Source organism: Anomalospiza imberbis, unplaced genomic scaffold (assembly GCF_031753505.1).
Source record: "Anomalospiza imberbis isolate Cuckoo-Finch-1a 21T00152 unplaced genomic scaffold, ASM3175350v1 scaffold_139, whole genome shotgun sequence".
Lineage (NCBI taxonomy): Eukaryota > Metazoa > Chordata > Aves > Passeriformes > Viduidae > Anomalospiza > Anomalospiza imberbis.
This window is the reverse complement of record NW_027099774.1, coordinates 184915-208524: the sequence shown is the minus strand read 5'-3', so window position 1 is coordinate 208524 and position 23610 is coordinate 184915. Positions and strand designations below refer to the sequence as shown.

The 23610-nt window shown below is 54.9% G+C and overlaps 1 long non-coding RNA gene across 1 annotated transcript; it reads right to left on the bottom strand.

The window, feature by feature from the left end:
* Positions 1–9398: 9398 nt before the first annotated feature.
* On the bottom strand, positions 9399–10341 carry LOC137466104 (uncharacterized). The gene is made up of 3 exons (XR_010994989.1): positions 10166–10341; positions 9761–9910; positions 9399–9572 (listed from the first exon to the last, which is right to left on the bottom strand). It is a non-coding gene; the product is annotated as an uncharacterized lncRNA (long non-coding RNA).
* Positions 10342–23610: the final 13269 nt, after the last annotated feature.

The following is a 23610-nucleotide window of genomic DNA, read 5'->3' as shown; positions in this document are numbered from 1 at the left end:
AGAGGAGATGCGAGGGGGTCGATAGACTATCTGCTTTCGATGCTGCCGCTGCTGCCGCTGCTGCTGCCGCTGCTGCTGCCGCTGCAACTGAAGCTCCGGGGACGTTTGTCCCCGTGTCCGTTTTTCCGTTGCCCGCTCGCCCCCGCGCCCAGCCCCCCGCTCCCCAGGGGCAGCCCCTGAGCCTGTCCAAACACGGGAACTTTGCCCTGTTCAGCCCAGACCCAGAGTCTGGACTCCTGCACAGGGGCATAGGTATCCCCTTGAGCGCTGCTGTTCCTTGTCCCTGCTGAGGATCAAAACCTATCGGAGCACATTCCCTGAATGCAGAATTTGTACCTTACCCAGGCACTGCACTTACCTCTCCAGCAATGATTAAAAAAACAAAAAAAAACCAAAAAAAACAAAAAAAAAAAAAACCAAAAATAAAAACCAAAAAAAACAAAACGAAAATGGGGAAGGCAAACTGTGAAACTGTGTGTAGCTCATGGTATTTTACAGGGTCTAAAATTCGCCAAGTAATGAATCTTAGTGATGAGATCTATTTGGATTAAGGGGATGGAGCAGTAGTTCAAGATGGAAAAGAGGAGCATAAAAAAAACAGAGAAAAACATCTTCAGTTGTTTCTTGCCATTTTCATTTCATTTCTTAAAAGCTGTTTCAGTTTTCCCAGAATCTTCTCCACACTCCTGTTTGCTCTTTCCAAGAACCTTTCCTGGAGAACGAGGTGCAGCTTCTGTCACAAGATGTGCCACCAGCTGCACTTTCTCTTGGCTTTCCACAACGTGTGTGCAGCTCAACTCTTGCAGCATAGCAGGGCAAATGTTTGAAGGATTTGACAGCTTGTTCTTTCTTTTCCTTGTGGGCTGGGCAGTTGTGCCATTGGTAAGGTTTTCATTGTTACTGTTTTACCCTAAGAAACCATGAGGGGCTACCAGGAATTGTCAGGGAATGCAAGCCGGACTGAATGCAGAGAAAGAATCTGCAGAGCCTGCAGCCAGAAATGGAGAGCTGTGTGATAATCATTGCAACATCCCCATGGGCATCTTGAAAGTGAGCTAGAAGATGAAAATGCTCTGACAGAGGGCATTTGTTTCTGAGTTCAGTGTAGAGGATTCCACATCTAGTGCATTGGTTCATAAATCAAGAGTTCAGTCAGTTCATGGAAAGCACCAGAACAAGCTGGACCTCTCAGCCTTAAACACTTCAGTTGTTCAGGGACCCCCCAGGACTTTGGCGTCCCCCTGACCTGTCCGTGCACCCCCAGATTTCTTCCACAACCCCCTGTGATGGTGGGGGTGGGAGCCGAGTGCTGGTGCCCCCCTGCCTGCAGCAGATCCAACGGTGAGGGGAGTTTGGGGGGGTCCCTGAGCATTTGGGGTCCCCTGGGTTTTGGGGTGACCCCCGAGCCCCCCAGGATCTCCCTGAACACGCTGACACTGCCCGTGCGCAGTGAGAAGGTTCATACCCGGCACGGGGTCCCAGCTCAGTCACCGGCATCGCCCAGGAACCCCCAAACCCTCCTGGGACCCCCAAACCCCCCGGGACACCTCGACCTCCCCGGGACCCCAAAACCATCCCTGGGCCGTCCAAAAACTCCCCAAGACCGCAAAAACCCCACACAGACACCCCCCAAACCCTCCCAGGACATCAAAATTCCCACAAGACCTCCCAGCACGCCCCAGACCCCCCTGAGAAGGTTCGGTCCTGGCAGGGGTTCCCCATCTCTGTCACCGGTAGGTACCCCAAACCAGCCTTGGGTTTGCCCTGGGATTGCCCAATCCCCCCCTTTGGGAATCCCTAAAACCCCCCTGGGAATCCCCCCAAAATCCACCAGGACCCGAAAAACCCTGGAGATAGACAAAACCCCCCCAGGAATTCTTCACGAAAGTTTATACTCAGCACGGGGTCCCCATCACCATCATTGGCATCACCCGGGTACCCCCAGATCCTCTCGGGACTCCCAAACCCTCCTGGGACCCCCAAACCCTCCCAGGTATCCCTAAATCCTCCCAGGACTCCCAACCCTCCCCGGGCTCCGCTGCCGGAATCAGCAGGAGTGGTGTTGGCCACTTCAGGGGAGTTAGAGTGGGACCCGACCAGAGCGGGGGCCCTTAAACCCCAAAAATCCACCCTGGGGGGCAAAACATCCCCTACAGCGGCTTGGAGTGAGTCCCCCAGAAAAATGTCACTTAAAGCCGTCATGATCACCCCTGAAAAGGGGCTTGTGGGGCTGTGGCCCCACAAACACCTGAAAATGGGGAGGAAAAAACACCCTTGAAGTGGTGAGGTCCCCCCAAAAATCCTTAAAAAGAGAAAAGCTCCTCTTCAGAGGGGCCTGAAGACCCTTCAGGGCCCTCGAGGAGGGACAAGATCCCCTCCTCTGCTGGGGCCTCTCTGAGCCGGGAGCTCTCCCGTTGGCTGCCCTCGGGGGAGCCCCGAACGACGGCGGCTCCTGGGCTGAGCCCCCCTCAGCCGGGGCTGCGGAGGGAACTGGGGGGCCTGGGACGGGGCCTGGGGGTCCTGGGGTGACCTGGGGAAGCCTCAGTGGGTCCCACCTCCCCCTGTGCCCCCTCTCCCACCCCCTTCCAATTGTTCCCCCCAAACCTCCGCTCCCCCAGCTGGGTTTGGGGTGCTGCTACCAACACCCTGACCCACAGCGTGTCAGGTCGTGTTCTGACTCTGTCAGCAGTTTGGTTTTTTTGTTTGTTTGTATTATTGCAGTTATCTTTTAACTTTTTCTAGTAAAGAACTGTTATTCCTATTCCCATATCTTTGCCTGAGAGCCTTTTACTTTCAAAATTATAATAATTTGGAGGGAGGGGGTTTACATTTTCCATTTCCAGGAAGGCTCCTGCCTTCCTTAGCAGACACCTGTCTTTTCAAACCAAGACAGATTTTGGTGCCCAACCTGCAGCCCGAGGGCATCGAGAGGAAAAGGGAATAACAGTTCTTGAGGAACCTAATTTTTGTGTGCTGCTATAGAAACCTCGTTAAGCGACACCATGTGGTCCAGCTTACCCTGGTTTGGGTAGCAGCACATGGTTGTGGCTGTGCCAGCGCCCCCACCGACCTCCAGCCCTGGGAACCTGGAGCAAGCGGAAACCACAACTTTGCAAATGCTACCTGTGCCTTTAGCAAATGGAAAGAGAACTGGGGTGTGAAAAATAAAGCTTGTTTATTTTCAGAAAAACAGCAAAGAAAACACAGAACACATTTACATTGTAAGAATATTTGTAACAACAACTATCTATGGAACGTATATACCCAAGAACATATCTAACAAAAGTCTATGAAACGTATTTACAGAAGCCAAAAAAAAACCCTAAAACCTATAGCCTAAAGACAACAACAAACTCTACAACGTATGTACAAAAGGGTGGCGTCTCTGTCCGGGATCTCCATCGGTCCTTGAGGAAAAGCAAGAGGCACAGTCACTCCAATCAGGCAGAGAGGGCTCTTCCATGTGCCCCCAGGCTGGCCCAGCAAGCGCAGCACAGGCTGGGGATGGCCACCAGAACCCAATGCACCGGGTCCCACATCCCTGAGCAGGGACCACCCAGCCCAGTCCCAGCCTGGCAGCAGGGGACCCGCTCTGCCTGTGGGGACCACATGCCTGTCCTGCTGCTGGTATTGGTCTTCATCCCAAGATCATGGCCTCTTCCTCATCTTTCTCATCAATGTCCATGTCCTCAAGGTACTCTTCCATTTCCACGTCCATCTCCTCTTCCACATCTACCTCCATCTCTTCTTCACCACTCTCTTCTCCATCCACTTCCATCTCCTCCTCTGTATCCATCTGCATGTCCACCTCCATCTCTTCCTCTCCACTCTCTTCTCCATCCACTTCCATCTCCTCCTCAGTATCAATCTCCATGTCCACCTCCATCTCTTCGTCTCCACTCTCTTCTCCATCCACTTCCATCTCCTCCTCAGTATCAATCTCCATGTCCACCTCCATCTCTTCGTCTCCAGTCTCTTCCCCATCCACTTCCATCTCCTCCTCGGTATCAATCTCCATGTCCACCTCCATCTCTTCGTCTCCACTCTCTTCCCCATCCACTTCCATCTCCTCCTCTCTATCAGCCTGCATGTCCACCTCCATCTCGTCCTCTCTGTCTGTGACAGCCTGCAGAGGTAGCAACACCTCAGAGTGGGGTCCCTGTCCCACCCCATCCCCACAGAACTCCAGCCCAGCCGGGCAGCTGGGGGGTGTCCACCTCCATGGAATGGCACCGTACCTTCCTCAGGACAAATGTGAGCATCCTGCAGGGACGGATGACAAAATCCAGGCAACAGAGAGCTTTCAGGACTGATGGGAGCATCAGGGCGCAGGTGACGAGAAGGGTGACAGGGAGCATGGTGAAGGGTGAGCTGGCACGAGGGCTGGCACAGGGTGGGCTGACACAAGGGCCAGTGGTTGTGTTGTGCTCTTTGCTGGACGCTGGAGGTTCCATCTGGAACATCACATCTGTGACATCACAGTGGATCTAAAGAGCATCTTGTTCCGAGCTGAGCAATCTTCCCCAGCCCATGCTGCTCACAGCCCTGTTGCCAAGGATGGGGCATGCACAGCCTGGGCCAGTGCCTCAGCAGCCTCAGTGTAAAAGAGCAGCTTCCTCAGATCCAACTTCAGTCAGCCTCCTGCAGTTGAAAGCCATCCCCCCTTGTCCTGTTGCCACGGGCCCGGCTGAACACTGTCCCCGTCTTTCCTGTGGGACCCTTCCAGTCCTGCAGAGCTGCAGTGAGGCCTCCCCAGTGTCTCCTCTTTCCAGGCTGAGCATCCCCAGCCCCACTTGGACGGCAGTCAGGTAGATCAGGGGGAGTCAAGGCTGAAGTCAAACAGCATCAGGAACTGAGAGGTGGAAGCTTTAGGCCCAGGTTTTCCTCTATAATAACAGTGGAGGGGAAGATGGTGGGACACTGGCTCTGTTCTAACCGGTGAATATTTTCTTTTTTTTTTTTTCCTTCTTTTCTGTCATGCTGATGCAGGTGTTGCTGTTTGCAAGGAAGCTTGGCACAATGTCCATTGTCTTCTCCATTTGTGAAACACCGAGCAGAGTCTGGGCAGGCTGATGATGCAGAGCAAAACCTGCAAATACACCGGTGATCCTGAGCCTGGAGGATGCAGCTAAACCTGGCCAAAAATAATTTCTGGAAAGTCAAGCCTGGTTTACATTTTCTTGAGTTTGGCTATTCCTGAACCGGGGGAGGGGGCTTTCTGGGGAGGGGGTACCACAGGGGTTCCCCTCCCCCGTTTTTGGGGGGTCTCCCATGGTGCCCCCTCCCCAAAAAGCTCCGCGGGCCCCCTGAAGCGGCTCCTGTTCCACCGGCTGGTGCCCCCTGATCCAGGACGGCCCACGGTGAGTCTGGGGGGCTCAGGGGGGATTTTGGGGGGATTTTGGCGGCATGTATGGGCTTTGGGGGATTTTGTTGGGAGATTAGGGGGAATTATTGGATTTTGGAGAGAATTACTGGGTTTGTGGGGTTATGGGGGTTTTGTGGGATTTGATGATTTTGGATTTTGGGGATTTTTTTAGGGTTTTGGGATGGTTATTTCTTGGGGGGTTTATTGAAATTTTTGGGAGGTTTTTTTTTTTTTTTTTTTTTTTAATTTTGGTGTGTTCCACTGGGATTTTGTTGGATTCTTTGGTGTTTAGGAGTTTTTTATTGGGACTTTTGGGGGATTTTGGGGGGGTTTCAGAGGAATTCTGGGGGGCTTTGGAGTTGTCCCAGGGTTTGGGGAAGGGCCGAGAGGCACCAAAATCTGCTTTAAACCCCTGAAAGTCCCAATAAACCCCATGAAATCGCAATTAAATTTCACAAATTCCCATTAGAACACCCTCGAATCCCAATAAAAGCTCACAAAATCCCAATTAAACCCCACAAATCCCCCCCCAAAAATGTCTCCAAAACCACAAGAAGCCCCACAAAATCCTCACGAGACCCAAAGAAGTCTTGGCAACACCCAAAAAAACCCACAAACCCCCCCCAAATCCCCACTAAAATTCCTAACAAACCCAAATCCCCAAAGAATCCCACTAAATGCCCCCACAATTCCAATAAAATGCCTCCAAATCCCCTAAAAATCCCAATAAACCCCAGAAATAATTCCAGAGGATCCCACAAAATCCCCACAAAATCCCAGTAAAACCTTCCAAAATTCTAAAGAAAACACAAAAAATTTCAATTAACCCCCAAATACCCCCAGGAAAACAACTTCCCACTCAAAGCACCAATAAAGCCCCTCAAAATCCAAACTCCCCAAAATCCCCCAACTCCCTCCAAACCCAATAACTCTCCCCAAAAACCCCAACAATTCCCTGTAAACTCCCAACACGATTCCCCAAAGCCCAAAAAAGCCCCAAATGCCCAAACCCCTCCCGAGCCCTCCCTGGTCCCTCCCGGTCCCGCCCAGGCCCGTCCGGGGCCGCGGCCAAAACTGCCCGGAGCGAGAGCGGAGGTCCCGGAGCGACCCCGGAGCCGATCCCGGGCTCGGCCTCGGGCTCGGCCCCTTTGGGGGATTTTGGGCCGAACCGGGCAGGTTTAGGGTGGGCTTCAGATCCCTTGCGGGGATCCCGAGCCTTTTTGGGTGGATTTTCAGCCCCTGTGGCTGATTTGAGGCCGAATCTGGTGGGGTTTAGGGGGGATTTCAGACCCCTTTGGGTGATTTTAGGCCCATGGGGGTGGGGCTGGGGCCCATTTGGGTGAGTTTAGGAAAAACTGGGCCCATATGGGTGAATCCTAATCCTGTGTGGGTGATTTTAGGTCCCTTTTTTGGGTGTTTTGGGCCCGTTTAAGTAGGGTTTTTTGCTTCTTTGGGCAATTTTAGTTTGAACCAAGCCTTTTTAGGGTGATTTTAGGTCTTCTTGTGTTGGTGTCAGGGACATTTTGGTGATTTTAGATACCTTTGGATGATTTTAGGCTGGACCAGATACTTTCAGGGTGGATTTTAGTCACATTTGAAAGATTTACGGGTGATGTTAAGCCATTTCTTGAGGGCTATAAAACACCTGGGGCAGTTTTAAGCCCCTTTGGTTGGATTTTAGAGCCCTTTGGATACTTTTAATCCCATTTGGTTGATGTCAGGCCGAACCATGTGGATGTAGGCTGCATTTGATGCCCTTTTGGGTGATTTTGGGTCAAACCGGGCTTTTTTAGGACAGCGCGTCCCCTTGGCCCCGGCCCTTTCCCCTCACGGTTCCGCCCTTTCCTCGCTCCTTTCCCCTCACGGTTCAGGATCTGGGAGCGGGGGAGGAGGAGGAGGGAGGGAGGAAGAGGCGCAGCGGCAGCAGGGAGCAGCCGGAGGAGAGGAGGGAAGGAATCGCGTGGCCCTGGCGCTGCCTGAGCTCGCAGCACCCCGGGAGCATCGCCCCCATCCCGCAGGTGCCCGGGGAGGGGGAGCTCGGCCCAACTATCCTGGGGGGTGCCTGAGTTTGGGATTTTTTTGGGGGGATGTTTGGAGCTGGCAGGGCTCCAAAGCCGAGCCGAAGATCCAGGGATCAGATCCAGGCCCTGCTGCTGCTCCCTCGGGATCAGCCCCACTTTGGGTGTTGCTGTCAGGGCCAGCAGAAGCGGTGGCTGGAGCAGCGGGTGCTGACGGTGCCCCAAGCCCCGGGGCTGGAGGGGTCCCTGGGCTGGGGCTGGCAGGGAGCTGCTCCAGCCCGGAGTGCACTGCTGAGTGCTGTGCTCTGGGGCTGGGGCTCCCCGCACAGGGGACTGGACTGGTGTGCCACAGGAGACAGAGAAGCTGCAGCTTCAGCATAACTGAGGTGGGTGCGTGGGCTGGGAAGAGTGGGGAGGCTCAAGGGGATTCACTGAGCTCATCCTCCTGCAAGGACGAGGAAAAGGGAGTGGGAACTCAGCAGTGAGGAGAGCTGAGGGCTGGAGAGCAGCTCTGAATGACACTAAAATCCCACTGGAGCTCTGAGACATTGCTGCTCCTCAGCCAGTGACAGGATGAGTCCCTAAGCCTGGGGCTCGGCCTTCCTCATGGTGAGGGGCACCAAGGAAGGCAACGGTGTGATGGAGACTGCCATGGGCTGGGAACTCACTGGGGGACAAGAGGGAGCAGTTGGGAAGTAAAAGGCAGGTGGGAGAGAGAACAGTTCAGAGAAGGGCTGAGCTACAGCTTGAGCAAGCTGCAAAATGTCATTTGGGGTCATCCCAGATTGATTTCATTTCAGAAGTTATTGAACAAGTTTAATTTTTGGGTGGTGTCATGTTTGTCCTTGGAGGTGTACACTCTGCACACTTGAGCTGTGTTGCTGAAATGCTCCAGCAGGTCTGTGCTGCAGGTCACCCCATTTCTTCTTTGGCTGATTGCGGCCCGGTGCTGAGCTCCAGCAGAGCCCTGGCAGAGCCCAGAGCAGCCTCAGCACCCGCAGAGCCCGGCTGCAAGGAGAGAAACCAGAAAGCGCCCGTCAGCTGAAGGCTCCTGTCCCCTTGTCCCAGCCGCCTGCGGTGCCCAGGCCATGCTGGCCGTGCCCAGAGCTGTGCCCAGAGCTGCCCATCCCTGCTGCCTTTGGGAGCAGAGCAGGAGGGCAGGACATGTGCCCAGCCTGCAGCCAGCCACGGCACATCCAGCCCTCAGCAGCTGCCCAGAGCAGGATGCTCCTGTGCTCGCTGCCATCTCCCCAAAGCTCTGATCCCACCATGCCAAGCAGACAAGACCCACATCACGCTGGAAGAAAAGCTGGTCCCAAACGATGTCCTCAGCCTTCTCCAAGGGCACGGCCCATCCACGCCACAGCTGCTCCCAAGCACTTCCCCATCCAGACTGGACCCCACCTGGAAAGCTTCCTCTAGAAAAACACACAACAAATTATTGAAAATAGATTACAGACAAAAAGGGGAACAAGAAAAAAGGTCAAAAATCTTGTCTCAGTCAGGGGCTTGAGGAAGGCCCAACCCCTGCATGCCAAGGAAAAACCCACCCACAGGTGAGGGAAGCCCAGGCTTGCTCCCTTCCCCCCTGCACTGCCCCCCAAAATAACGGTGATCCCAAGCAAACAGGGGCAGTGGAGCAGCCCAAGCCCTTCCTTGCCTGCAAAGTAAAGCAGCCCCTGCACAGGTTCTGGAGTCCCACCTCTGCTCCCACCATGGGGGTTTGTTTGTGTCGGGCTGGCTGCCCCAGCCCCAGCCCGGGGCAGGGTGGGTGCTGGGGCTGTTGGCAGGGCCAGGAGCCCACTCCCATTTCATCAGCACCCCAGCCCATCCCCCCAGCCCTGCCAAAAGCAGCCTGGCAGCCGACTGAAGGATCAGCTGCATCCGCCCCAGCAAAGGGGGGAACCTTTGGTTCCTGGCCAGGCTGTGCAATGCCCAAATCTGGGAGCATCCCCCTGCGTGTGGACTCATCTGCACATTCCCTGTGCAGCCTGGCTTTGGAGAAGGTGCCAGAATCAAAGTCCATCATCCTCAGCTGCCGGTGACCAGGTGGAGGAAGAGGTTGTCATCCTTGATGTCATCCTCCGTGTCCCCAGCAGCAGCAGCCCCACCTGGTACAGCTTCTCCAGGGGCTCCTTCTCCTTCCCTGGGGTGAGCCCAGGCTGTCAGGGTTCTGCCCAGGGCCCCAGCTGTCAGGGAACCAGGACAAGCAAAACCAGCTCGGATGGTGGCCACCAGTGCTAGGCAGAGCAGCTGAGCTCCAGCACAAGGGCTGCGTGTTCCCATCTGATGACCCCTGGGCAGTGACACAGGCAGGACAAAATGTCTGGGTTCCTTTGCTTCTCATTGCCAAGGCATGTGTGGAGCTGTAACTTACCAGGGCCTTGCATCAAAGCGTGCCTGTGGCTCTCTCCCTTCTTCTAGGGCAGATCAATATCCTGCAGCCAGGGATCACAGAACAGCTCTTCTAAAGAGGGCCTGTCCAAGTCCAGCATGGATAAACACCGCCTGATCAGATCTTGGCACTCTGGGCAGAGAAACCAGAAACCGCCGGTCAGTTGGAGAAGGCTCCTGTTGGCTTTGCCCCACTATTCCCGTGCCCAGGCCATGCTGGATGTGCTCAGAGCTGGGCCTAAATGTCCCCATCAATTCCCTGTTTTGGAGGAGAGCAGGAGAGCAGGACATGTGCCACCTCCTCAGCAGCTGCCAGAGCGGGATGCTGACGAGCTGCTGCTGTCTCCCAGCACTGGTATTCCCCCCGTGGCCAGAGATGAGGATCCACCTTGAGAGAGCCATTGTGGCAGCGAGAGTTGATGGTCCCAGCTGATGTTCTGGCTCCTCCTGAAAGGGTGCTCCCCGCAGACCATCTGGTGCAGCAGGATGCCCAGGGACCAGATGGTAGCTGGCTTGCCGTAGTACCAGCCAAATTGGGTCCATTCTGGTGGGCTGTATGACCGTGTTCCTATGGAATACAGATGGGGTTCATCAGGGGGACGCTGCTGCTCCCTGAGCCTGGCCCCAGCATCCCTGGGTGTGTGGGGGCTGCCCCAGTGGCACACGGGGTGACCGCTGCCCTCTCGCCAGCACCTGGGACTTGTGTACAGACTCGGGGATGGAAAAGAAGCCACTGGTGCTGGAAGAGGGCAGCAGAAGTCCTGTCAAGGCCCGACCATGACGGGAAAAAACCCACTCATTGCTTGGGAAAACCATGCCCTCATCCTCCCTGCCTGCACTGCCCCAAAAACATTATGAATCCAAACCAAACCAGGTGAGTGGAGCAGTCCAAGCCCTTTGTCACCTGCACACCAAACCGGCTGGGACACAGGTTCCGGCCCCCCTCTCTGCTACCCCCACCCACGGGTGTTTTGTCAGGCTGGCTGCCCCAGCCCCAGCCCCAGTCCTGGGCAGAGTGGTGGGCAAAGGCTGCCAGCAGGGCTGGAAGCTGGCTCCCCACCCAGCCCTGCTCAAAAGCAACGCAGCTGAAATCTCAGTGCCATGAAGGGCAGCAAAAGGGAGAATCCCCGCTGCCACACCCATCTTGGGCTGTGAGGTGTTGGGCCATGAGATGACGGGACTGAGAGCACACCCCTGCGTGGGCTCACCTGCAAAACGAGTGTAGGCTGTGTCTTGCAGGTAGGTGCCGCAGCCAAAGTCAATCAGTTTGGCCTGCCCGGTGGCCAGGTCAACCAGGATGTTCTCTGGTTTGATGTCTCTGTGCAGGACCCCGCAGCTGGTGCAGTGCCGCACGGCCTCCAGCACCTGGCGGAACAGCTCCCGCGCCAACTCCTCAGACAGGAACCCCTGTTCCTGAATTAAATGGTGCAGGTCCTGGCAGCTCTCCGGGCGTTCCAGCACCATCAAGACGTCACTGGGGAGCTCCTTCCACTCCAGCAGCTGGACGACACCGGGGAAGCCAGTGGACACCTTGGCCAGCAGCACGACCTCCAGGGGTGCGCTGGTGCCGTCGGGCTGCAGGAGGAGCGCGATGCCGTCAGTGGGGCTGATGCCGTGCCGGGGGTCGGGAACCCCTCACCCGGCCCGGGATGCTCTGCGCCTTGCGCTGGCCCCACGCCTGCTCTCCCTCGAGGTGTCCTGGTGGCTTCCACCCTGCCGGGCCTCGGCTCATCCCCGCCCAGCTTCTGCCGCTGGCCCCGCTCACTCACCAGCTCGCCCCAGTGCCGGACGCGGTTCCTTGGCACCCTTTTGATGGCCACCTGCAAGCCAAGAGCAGCAGCGGGCTGAGCTCGCCACCTGCCCTGCCCAGCCCCATCCTCCCCCTCCTTCCCTCCTCCTCCACCTCCTCCTCCTCCTTCTTCCCCTCCTACCCCTCCTCCTCCTCCTCCTTTCCTTCCTCCTTCTCCTCCTCCTCCCCCTCCTTCCCTTCCTCCTCCACCTCCTCCTCCTCCTCCTCCTCCGCCCCCTCCTCCTGTGCCCGCCGCCGGCTCGCCGCTCACCGGGGCGCCGTCTGAGAGCCGCGTGGCTGCGAAGACGCTGCCGAAGCCGCCTCTGCCCAGCAGCGAACCCAGCCGGTACCCGCTCCTTCAGGCCCTGCTGCGACTTCCCTGCGGGCGGGACGCGGCTGTCAGCGCTCGGCCCGGGGCCAGGAGCGGCCCCCGAGCACCCCCCGAGCGCCCCGGGCCGGCCCTCCTGAGGCGTTCTGTCCCTGGAACGGGACAGCGGCGGCTCGGGGCCGGCAGCCGCGGTGCCGAGCGGCGGAGCTCGGGCCGGGGAAGCCGCAGCGGGGGCGGCGGGAGCGGCCGTGCCGCGTGTGTCCTCCGCGGGGCCCGGGAGGAGCCGGGGCCGGGGCCGGGACTGGAGCCCACGTCGGGGCCGGGGCCGGGCTCGGGCCAGGCGGAGCCAGAGGGCGGCGATGCCGCCCCAGCCCCAGGCACTGATGCCCGCCCAGCAGCGCCACCGCCAGCACGCCCAGAGCCGGGCGGAGGCGAGACCCCGGCGGGATGGCCGGGGACGGGGACGGGAACCGGGGCGGGGACGGGGCCGGTGACGGGCTGGGGACATGGCCCAGGCCAGCAGGGGAGAGGGAGACTGGGAGAGGAGGGGACACCGTGAAAGGGAGAGCAGGAGAGGGTGCGGGACAGTGGGAGAGGGAGAGGAGTGCGAGGGGGTCGATAGACTATCTGCTTTCGCTGCTGCCGCTGCTGCAGCTGCTGCTGCCGCTGCTGCTGCCGCTGCAACTGAAGCTCCGGGGCCGTTTGTCCCCGTGTCCGTTTTTTCCGTTGCCCGCTCACCCCCCGCGCCCAGCCCCCCGCTCCCCAGGGGCAGCCCCTGAGCCTGTCCAAACACTGGAACTTTGCCCTGTTCAGCCCAGACCCAGAGTCTGGACTCCTGCACAGGGGCATAGGTATCCCCTTGAGCGCTGCTGTGCCTTGTCCCTGCTGAGGATCAAAACCTATCGGAGCACATTCCCTGAATGCAGAATTTGTACCTTACCCAGGCACTGCACTTACCTCTCCAGCAATGATTAAAAAAAAAAAAAAAACAAAAAAAAAAACAAAAGAAAAAAAAAACCAAAAAAAACCAAAAAAAAACCCCCAAAAAAACCAAAAAAAACAAAACGAAAATGGGGAAGGCAAACTGTGAAACTGTGTGTAGCTCATGGTATTTTACAGGGTCTAAAATTCGCCAAGTAATGAATCTTAGAGATGAGATCTATTTGGATTAAGGGGATGGAGCAGTAGTTCAAGATGGAAAAGAGGAGCATAAAAAAAACAGAGAAAAACATCTTCAGTTGTTTCTTGCCATTTTCATTTCATTTCTTAAAAGCTGTTTCAGTTTTCCCAGAATCTTCTCCACACTCCTGTTTGCTCTTTCCAAGAACCTTTCCTGGAGAACGAGGTGCAGCTTCTGTCACAAGATGTGCCACCAGCTGCACTTTCTCTTGGCTTTCCACAACGTGTGTGCAGCTCAACTCTTGCAGCATAGCAGGGCAAATGTTTGAAGGATTTGACAGCTTGTTCTTTCTTTTCCTTGTGGGCTGGGCAGTTGTGCCATTGGTAAGGTTTTCATTGTTACTGTTTTACCCTAAGAAACCATGAGGGGCTACCAGGAATTGTCAGGGAATGCAAGCCGGACTGAATGCAGAGAAAGAATCTGCAGAGCCTGCAGCCAGAAATGGAGAGCTGTGTGATAATCATTGCAACATCCCCATGGGCATCTTGAAAGTGATCTAGAAGATGAAAATGCTCTGACAGAGGGCATTTGTTTCTGAGTTCAGTGTAGAGGATTCCACATCTAGTGCATTGGTTCATAAATCAAGAGTTCAGTCAGTTCATGGAAAGCACCAGAACAAGCACTAGGACTGGGACACACTGGGAGCCACTGGAAATGTGCTGGGGGTAACTGGGACCACGCTGGGGGCAACTGGGGACAAGGGTGAGTGACTGGGGCCCTGCTGGGAGAGACTGGGGTCATACAGGACTCATACAGGGATCGTACTGGGAGTGACTGGGACTAATTTAGGGGCAACTGGGAGAACTGGGAAAACACTGGATGGCACTGGGAACAACGGGGACAGCGCTGGGGACAAATTGTATCATAATGGGGATTGACTGGCAGCAACTGGGCTCCTGCTGGGAGCAGCCCCTGGCGGGCCCCGGGAGCCCTGCACCCCTTTCCTGGCCATGCCGGCCCTCCAGGCACCCAGAGCCCCCTTTTCCTTCACCCAGAGACCCCCTGGACCCCTATTCCTGCCTTTCCTAGCGCCCAGCCCCTCCTTTCCTCAACACCGAGGACATCTGAGACCCCTATTCCCAGCCAGCCTGGGTTTTCCCACCTTTTGCTGGGAATGGGGACACCGGGGACCCTTGCAGTCCTCTTTGCTGACGATAGTGACACAATTAAGCTCGCCCAAACTCCTCCTGGATCTCCCCTAAGCCCCCAGTGGGGATTCCTGGGAGTTCCCCTGTGTTCCCCCTTTCCCAGGACTTTGGGGGTCCCCCTGACCTGTCCGTGCACCCCCAGATTTCTTCCACAGCCCCCTGTGATGGTGGGGGTGGGGGCCGAGTGCTGGTGCCCCCCTGCCTGCAGCAGATCCAACGGTGAGGGGAGTTTGGGGGGGTCCCTGAGCATTTGGGGTCCCCTGGGTTTTGGGGTGACCCCCGGGCCCCCCAGGATCTCCCTGAACACGCTGACACTGCCCGTGCGCAGTGAGAAGGTTCATACCCGGCACGGGGTCCCAGCTCAGTCACCGGCATCGCCCAGGAACGCCCAAACCCTCCTGGGACCCCCAAACCCCCCGGGACACCTCGACCTCCCCGGGACCCCAGAACCATCCCTGGGCCATCCCAAAACTCCCCAAGACCGCAAAAACCCCACACAGACACCCCCCAAACCCTCCCAGGACATCAAAATTCCCACAAGACCTCCCAGCACGCCCCAGACCCCCCTGAGAAGGTTCGGTCCTGGCAGGGGTTCCCCATCTCTGTCACCAGCAGGTACCCCAAACCAGCCTTGGGTTCGCCCTGGGATTGCACAATCCCCCCCTTTGGGAATCCTGAAAACCCCCCTGGGATCCCCCCAAAAATCCACCGGGACCCCAAAAACCCTGGAGATAGACAAACCCCCCCCAGGAATTCATAATGAAATTTATGCCAAACACGGGGTCCCCATCACCATCATCGGCATCACCCGGGTACCCCCAGATCCTCTCGGGACTCCCAAACCCTCCTGGGACCCCCAAACCCTCCCAGGTATCCCTACATCTTCCCAGGACTCCCAACCCTCCCTGGGCTCCCCTGCCAGAATCAGCAGGGGTGGTGTTGGCCTCCTCAGGGGAGTTAGCGTGGGACCCGACCACAGCGGGGGCCTTTAAACCCCAAAAATCCACCCTGGGGGGCAAAACATCCCCTACAGCGGCTTGGAGTGAGTCCCCCAGAAAAATGTCACTTAAAGCCGTCATGATCACCCCTGAAAAGGGGCTTGTGGGGCTGTGGCCCCACAAACACCTGAAAATGGGGAGGAAAAAACACCCTTGAAATAGTGAGGTCCCCCCAAAAATCCTTAAAAAGAGAAAAACTCCTCTTCAGAGGGGCCTGAAGACCCTTCAGGGCCCTCGAGGAGGGACAAGATCCCCTCCTCTGCTGGGGCCTCTCTGAGCCGGGAGCTCTCCCGTTGGCTGCCCTCGGGGGAGCCCCGAACGACGGCGGCTCCTGGGCTGAGCCCCCCTCAGCCGGGGCTGCGGAGGGAACTGGGGGGCCTGGGACGGGGCCTGAGGGTCCTGGGGTGACCTGGGGGAGCCTCAGTGGGTCCCACCTCCCCCTGTGCCCCCCCTCCCACCCCCTTCCAATTGTTCCCCCCAAACCTCCGCTCCCCCAGCTGGGTTTGGGGTGCTGCTACCAACACCCTGACCCACAGCGTGTCAGGTCGTGTTCTGACTCTGTCAGCAGTTTGGTTTTTTTGTTTGTTTGTATTATTGCAGTTATCTTTTAAGTTTTTCTAGTAAAGAACTGTTATTCCTATTCCCATATCTTTGCCTGAGAGCCTCTTACTTTCAAAATTATAATAATTTGGAGGGAGGGGGTTTACATTTTCCATTTCCAGGAAGGCTCCTGCCTTCCTTAGCAGACACCTGTCTTTTCAAACCAAGACAGATTTTGGTGCCCAACCTGCAGCCCGAGGGCATCGAAAGGAAAAGGGAATAACAGTTCTTGAGGAACCTAATTTTTGTGTGCTGCTATAGAAACCTCGTTAAGCGACACCATGTGGTCCAGCTTACCCTGTTTTGGGTAGCAGCACATGGTTGTGGCTGTGCCAGCTCCCCACCGACCTCCAGCCCTGGGAACCTGGAGCAAGCGGAAACCACAACTTTGCAAATGCTACCTGTGCCTTTAGCAAATGGAAAGAGAACTGGGGTGTGAAAAATAAAGCTTGTTTCTTTTCAGAAAAACAGCAATGAAAACACAGAACACATTTACATTGTAAGAATATTTGTAACAACAACAATCTATAGAACGTATATACCTAAGAACATATGTTATGGTTTGACGCTGGCGCGATGCCAGCACTCCCATGAAAATGCACTTTTTAAAATAATTGCTGTGAGATGTGATCAGGAACAGAGCAGAGCAGGCTCAAGCTTAATAACAAAGAAAAGAACTTTATTAAACTACTACTACTATAAAAACACAGACACTCAATCCTGGACGAAGACCTTCCAAAACACTCTTCCTCCTCCCAACTAATTCCCACCTAATTTCCAAATGGAACCACAGTGAGACACCACCCGGGATCCTGATCAAGTTGCCACCCTTCAGATATTCAAATACTCAATCTTTCAAGGGAGACAGGAGTCTCCCCTGTGCCACAGACCCCCCAGGAAACACAATTGCCACCCTTGTGTTTCCATGTCACACATGGCAACTGCCCAGAGAAAATCTGCCGTGGTGACACTCTCCTCTCCATGTCACAGTGCTCTCACCACCGTGCATGGACAGACTGCTCATAGGGCTCCTTTAAGGATGCTTTGCCATGGACCAAAAGAGACAACAGTTCAGTTTCTCATTGCGGGACTACAGTCCCCCCCATTTTCCCCTGGGGCTGAGGGTCCAAGAACAGAGGTCTTCTTCTCCTCTTCTTCTTCCTTGAAGATAGAGGGCTTCTCCACACTTTCTCCAACTCTCCTCTGTTCTCTCTAATCCTCTGCTGGTAATCACTAATACAAGTCTCTTGGCTCACCAAACCACCCCCCTAAGTGCAGCTTCTGTCAGGAGAATTTGGTTCAGTCTATGGCTAACAAGAAAAGTCCAGCCACAAGCCACTCCATCATCTCCTTCCAACTCAAGAATTTCTTCTTCCATCATCTCGGATCCCACACTGTCTCTCTTCTACTTCAAATCAAGGAGGAGTAATATTTTACAAAGCCTTCATTTCTCAGGAAAGGGTTAAAAGCTCAGACTCCCTGGACGGCTGATATCTCTGCCCAGCAGCCGATTCCCAAGGCCAAGGCTGGGTGCATTCCCCCCCCCCCCTTCTCCTCCGCGCCGGCAAAGTTACAGGTGCCATCCGCACTTTCTGCCTCTTCCCGCTGGGGGGGATGACAAAGACATCTCCACTTCTCTCCACCCTTCTGTCCACAGGAGCTGGCTCGGTTCCAGTCCTTCAGCCCCCTCGGCTCACCTCGACCAGGCCACATGGCTTCCCCTCCCCCACCCAGCCCCATGGCTGGGCAGGGGAGATCTGCACAGCACCCTGACCAGAACCAAAGAGAGCGAGCTCTTGGGAGTTCCTGCTTTTAACCCCCTGTGTTCTCAGAGGCGTATCCACACCTTTAGTGGCCACTTAAGGTGCCAATATCCAAACTTGACTACTGATTGGTTTGACCCAACTTCCTGAAAGAATTCACTTCCATGTCAAACCACAACAGCATATCCAACAAAAGTCAATGAAACATATTTACAGAAGACAAAAAGAAGCCCTGAAACCTATGGCCTAAAGACAACAACAAACTCTACAACGTATGTACAAAAGGGTGGCGTCTCTGTCCGGGATCTCCATCGGTCCTTGAGGAAAAGCAAGAGGCACAGTCACTCCAATCAGGCAGAGAGGGCTCTTCCATGTGCCCCCAGGCTGGCCCAGCAAGCGCAGCACAGGCTGGGGATGGCCACCAGAACCCAATGCACCGGGTCCCACATCCCTGAGCAGGGACCACCCAGCCCAGTCCCAGCCTGGCAGCAGGGTACCCGCTTTGCCTGTGGGGACCACATGCCTGTCCTGCTGCTGGTATTGGTCTTCATCCCAAGATCATGGCCTCTTCCTCATCTTTCTCATCAATGTCCATGTCCTCAAGGTACTCTTCCATTTCCACGTCCATCTCCTCTTCCACATCTACCTCCATCTCTTCTTCACCACTCTCTTCTCCATCCACTTCCATCTCCTCCTCTGTATCCATCTGCATGTCCACCTCCATCTCTTCCTCTCCACTCTCTTCTCCATCCACTTCCATCTCCTCCTCTGTATCAATCTCCATGTCCACTTCCATTGCATCGTCTCCAGTCTCTTCCCCATCCACTTCCATCTCCTCCTCGGTATCAATCTCCATGTCCACCTCCATCTCTTCGTCTCCACTCTCTTCCCCATCCACTTCCATCTCCTCCTCTCTATCAGCCTGCATGTCCACCTCCATCTCGTCCTCTCTGTCTGTGACAGCCTGCAGAGATAGCAACACCTCAGAGTGGGGTCCCTGTCCCACCCCATCCCCACAGAACTCCAGCCCAGCCGGGCAGCTGGAGGGTGTCCACCTCCATGGAATGGCACCGTACCTTCCTCAGGACAAATGTGAGCATCCTGCAGGGACGGATGACAAAATCCAGGCAACAGAGAGCTTTCAGGACTGATGGGAGCATCAGGGCGCAGGTGACGAGAAGGGTGACAGGGAGCATGGTGAAGGGTGAGCTGGCACGAGGGCTGGCACAGGGTGGGCTGACACAAGGGCCAGTGGTTGTGTTGTGCTCTTTGCTGGACGCTGGAGGTTCCATCTGGAACATCACATCTGTGACATCACAGTGGATCTAAAGAGCATCTTGTTCCAAGCTGAGCAATCTTCCCCAGACCAGGCTGCTCACAGCCCTGTTGCCAAGGATGGGGCATCCACAGCCTGGGCCAGTGCCTCAGCAGCCTCAGTGTAAAAGAGCAGCTTCCTCAGATCCAACTTCAATCAGCCTCCTGCAGTTGAAAGCCATCCCCCCTTGTCCTGTTGTCACGGGCTCGGCTGAACACTGTCCCCGTCTTTCCTGTGGGACCCTTCCAGTCCTGCAGAGCTGCAGTGAGGCCTCCCCAGTGTCTCCTCTTTCCAGGCTGAGCATCCCCAGCCCCACTTGGACGGCAGTCAGGTAGATCAGGGGGAGTCAAGGCTGAAGTCAAACAGCATCAGGAACTGGGAGGTGGAAGCTTTAGGCCCAGGTTTGCCTCTGTAATAACAGTGGAGGGGAAGATGGTGGGACACTGGCTCTGTTCTAACCGGTGAATATTTTCTTTTTTTTTTTTTTTCCTTCTTTTCTGTCATGCTGATGCAGGTGTTGCTGTTTGCAAGGAAGCTTGGCACAATATCCATTGTCTTCTCCATTTGTGAAACACCGAGCAGAGTCTGGGCAGGCTGATGATGCAGAGCAAAACCTGCAAATACACCGGTGATCCTGAGCCTGGAGGATGCAGCTAAACCCGGCCAAAAATAATTTCTGGAAAGTCAAGCCTGGTTTACATTTTCTTGAGTTTGGCTATTCCTGAACCGGGGGAGGGGGCTTTCTGGGGAGGGGGTACCACAGGGGTTCCCCTCCCCCGTTTTTGGGGGTTTCCCATGGTGCCCCCTCCCCAAAAAGCACCGCGGGCCCCCTGAAGCGGTTCCTGTTCCACCGGCTGGTGCCCCCTGATCCAGGACGGCCCCCGGTGAGTCTGGGGGGCTCAGGGGGGATTTTGGGGGGATTTTGGCAGCATGTATGGGCTTTGGGGGATTTTGTTGGGAGATTAGGGGGAATTATTGGATTTTGGAGAGAATTACTGGGTTTGTGGGGTTATGGGGGTTTTGTGGGTTTTGAGGATTTTGGATTTTAGGGATTTTTTTAGGGTTTTGGGGTGGTTATTTTTTGGGGGGTTTATTGAAATTTTTGAGCGGGTTTTTTTTGTTTGTTTTTTGTTTTTTGTTTTTTAAATTTTGGTGTGCTCCACTGGGATTTTGTGGGATTCTTTGGTGTTTAGGAGTTTTTTATTGGGATTTTTGGGGGATTTTGGGGGGTTTTAGTGGAATTTTGGGGGGCTTTGGAGTTGTCCCAGGATGTGGGTAAGAGCTGAGAGGCGCCAAAATCTGCTTTAAACCCCTGAAAGTCCCAATAAACCCCATGAAATCGCAATTAAATTTCACAAATTCCCATTAGAACACCCTCGAATCCCAATAAAAGCCCACAAAATCCCAATTAAACCCCACAAATCCTCCCCCAAAAATGTCTCCAAAACCACAAGAAGCCCCACAAAATACTCACGAGACCAAAGAAATCTCAACAACAACCTCAAAAAAACCTAAAAACCCCCCCCAGATCCCCACTAAAATTCCTAAAAAACCCAAATCCCCAAAGAATCCCACTAAATGCCCCCACAATTCCAATAAATTGCCTCCAAATCCCCTAAAAATCCCAATAAACCCCAGAAATAATTCCAGAGGATCCCACAAAATCCCCACAAAATCCCAGTAAAACCTTCCGAACTTCAAAAGAAAACACAAAAAATTTCAATTAACCCTCAAATACCCCCAGGAAAACAACTTCTCACTCAAAGCATCAATAAAGCCCCTCAAAATCCAAACTTCCCAAAATCCCCCAACTGCCTCCAAACCCAATAACTCTCCCCAAAAACCCCAACAATTCCCTGTAAACTCCCAACACGATTCCCCAAAGCCCAAAAAAGCCCCAAATGCCCAAACCCCTCCCGAGCCCTCCCTGGTCCCTCCCGGTCCCGCCCAGGCCCGTCCGGGGCCGCGGCCAAAACTGCCCGGAGCGAGAGCGGAGGTCCCGGAGCGACCCCGGAGCCGATCCCGGGCTCGGCCTCGGGCTCAGCCCCTTTGGGGGATTTTGGGCCGAACCGGGCAGGTTTAGGGTGGGCTTCAGATCCCTTGCGGGGATCCCGAGCCTTTTCGGGTGGATTTTCAGCCCCTGTGGCTGATTTGAGGCCGAATCTGGTGGGGTTTAGGGGGGATTTCAGACCCCTTTGGGTGATTTTAGGCCCATGGGGGTGGGGCTGGGGCCCATTTGGGTGAGTTTAGGAAAAACTGGGCCCATATTGGTGAATCCTAATCCTGTGTGGGTGATTTTAGGTCCCTTTTTTGGGTATTTTGGGCCCGTTTAAGTACAGTTTTTTGCTTCTTTGGGCAATTTTAGTTTGAACCAAGCCTTTTTAGGGTGATTTTAGGTCTTCTTGTGTTGGTGTCAGGGACATTTTGGTGATTTTAGATACCTTTGGATGATTTTAGGCTGGACCAGATACTTTCAGGGTGGATTTTAGTCACATTTGAAAGATTTACGGGTGATGTTAAGCCATTTCTTGAGGGCTATAAAACACTTGGGGCAGTTTTAAGCCCCTTTGGTTGGATTTTAGAGCCCTTTGGATACTTTTAATCCCATTTGGTTGATGTCAGGCTGAACCATGTGGATGTAGACTACATTTGATGCCCTTTTGGGTGATTTTGGGTCAAACCGGGCTTTTTTAGGACAGCGCGTCCCCTTGGCCCCGCTCCTTTCCCCTCACGGTTCCGCCCTTTCCTCGCTCCTTTCCCCTCACGGTTCCGCCCTTTCCTCGCCCCCTTTCCCCTCACGGTTCAGGATCCCGGAGCGGGGTAGGAGGAGGAGGGAGGGAGGAAGAGGCGCAGCGGCAGCAGGGAGCAGCCGGAGGAGAGGAGAGAAGGAATCGCGTGGCCCTGGCGCTGCCTGAGCTCGCAGCACCCCGGGAGCATCGCCCCCATCCCGCAGGTGCCCGGGGAGGGGGACCTCGGCCAAAATATCCCGGGGCTCCCTGGGTTTGGGGTTTTTTTTGGGGGGATGTTTGGAGCTGGCAGGGCTCCAAAGCCGAGCCGCAGCTGGCCCTCGGGGGGACATCGGTGGATCCCCGGGAGGTGTTTTCCGGGGGTCTCGGTGGGCGGTGAGGGCAGCAGAGCCCCGGCGGGGGGACACCGGTTTTGGGGAGCCCCAGGAGAGCCGCGGCTGCCCTGAGCGGGAGCCCAGAGAGAGAAGAGCCCCAGAAGCCCCAGCGGGGACCCCGAGAGGGGGGGACCCCTGGCAGTGCCGGCACCCCGGCAATGGGGGGTGCTGGGTCTGGAGGGGCGGCATGGCCGGGAAAGGGGTGCGGGGCTCCCGGGGCCGCCAGGGGCTGCTCCCAGCAGGAGCCCAGTTGCTGCCAGTCACTCCCCGTTATGATAAAATTTGCCCCCAGCACTGTCCCCGTTGTTCCCAGTGCCATCCAGTGTTTTCCCAGTTCTCCCAGCTGCCCCTAAATTAGTCCCAGTCACTCCCAGTAAGATCCCAGTATGAGTCCAGTATGATCCCAGTCTCTCCCAGCAGGGCCCCAGTCACTCACCCTTGTCCCCAGTTGCCCCCAGCGTGGTCCCAGTTGCCCCCAGCACATTCCCAGTGGCTCCATATGTGTCCCAGTCCTAGTGCTATGATGGGAAATACCAAATGCACTTGAGGCATCACCTACGGTTAACACAAAAGCTGTGGCTATGTTTGTGGTGGGGTCATAGGTAAAGTTCACTAGGTTCCACCGGGATTGGAATTCCTTTTCAAAATCAGCGGCACTGTCCCAAACTATTTTCCAAATCTCAGTAGGAAAAGTGCCTTCTTCACCTTCTCTTATAATCGAGGCAGCAACCGACTGCATCCATAATTGAGCCTGGATACAGCTGAGAGCTAAAGAAAGGTTCTTTTGTGTGGCACCGAGTGCATCAATTACCAATTTGTGATCATTTACGCTTGCTTCCTCCCAACTTGGTAATATGTTTGATAGCAAGCACTGATGTCTTCCCAAGGCCAGTAAGGACGACTGCAGTGGTTGTTGGAATTTGGTCAAATCTCTAGTGGTGGCAGCCAATGTGTTCATTAATACTTCTGAATCAATGCTATTTAGAATTCCCAATCCTGTTCCCACAGCACCGGTTATGTCTCTTAGCATCCGTCTTTTAGAAGGGTTCCGCTGTCGCAACCAGGTCGTCCAATCCTGAAAAGAAGTTTACAAAAAAGGTGAACAAGCTGGCTGATTTTCTGAGACATTTTTTTGCATCAGCAATTTTACTTGTTTGAGAGACCACGCTGGATTAAAGAATATTTGTTGTTGACCTGTTTTCCTGATTATGTATGGTCCAATTCCAAAAATTTTCAGGCCAAGCGTAACTGGTGGTTGGGTGGTAGGTGTCACAACATTAACATCAAGTTCTCCCCAGGATTTAAATCAATACTTTAAACTTAAAAAAAAAAAAAAAAAAAGCCATTCAGTATTTTTAGACCAAAGCCAAAATTCTTCTAGAGTTTGTGTTAATGTGAAATTGTGCCAGTCCTGTACGCTTGGGTGCGTAGAAACCTTTTCGTGCTTCAAAAGATCCTTTTACTTTTTTTCTGCATGCTACCACAATTATTTCAGACCACTCAGCTGGTTTCTGCCCAGGGGGTTGTGGCAGGATGCAGAAAAGTATCACCAGTTTTATCATGGTTTAGGTGGTCTTCATGTCCCTTGGAG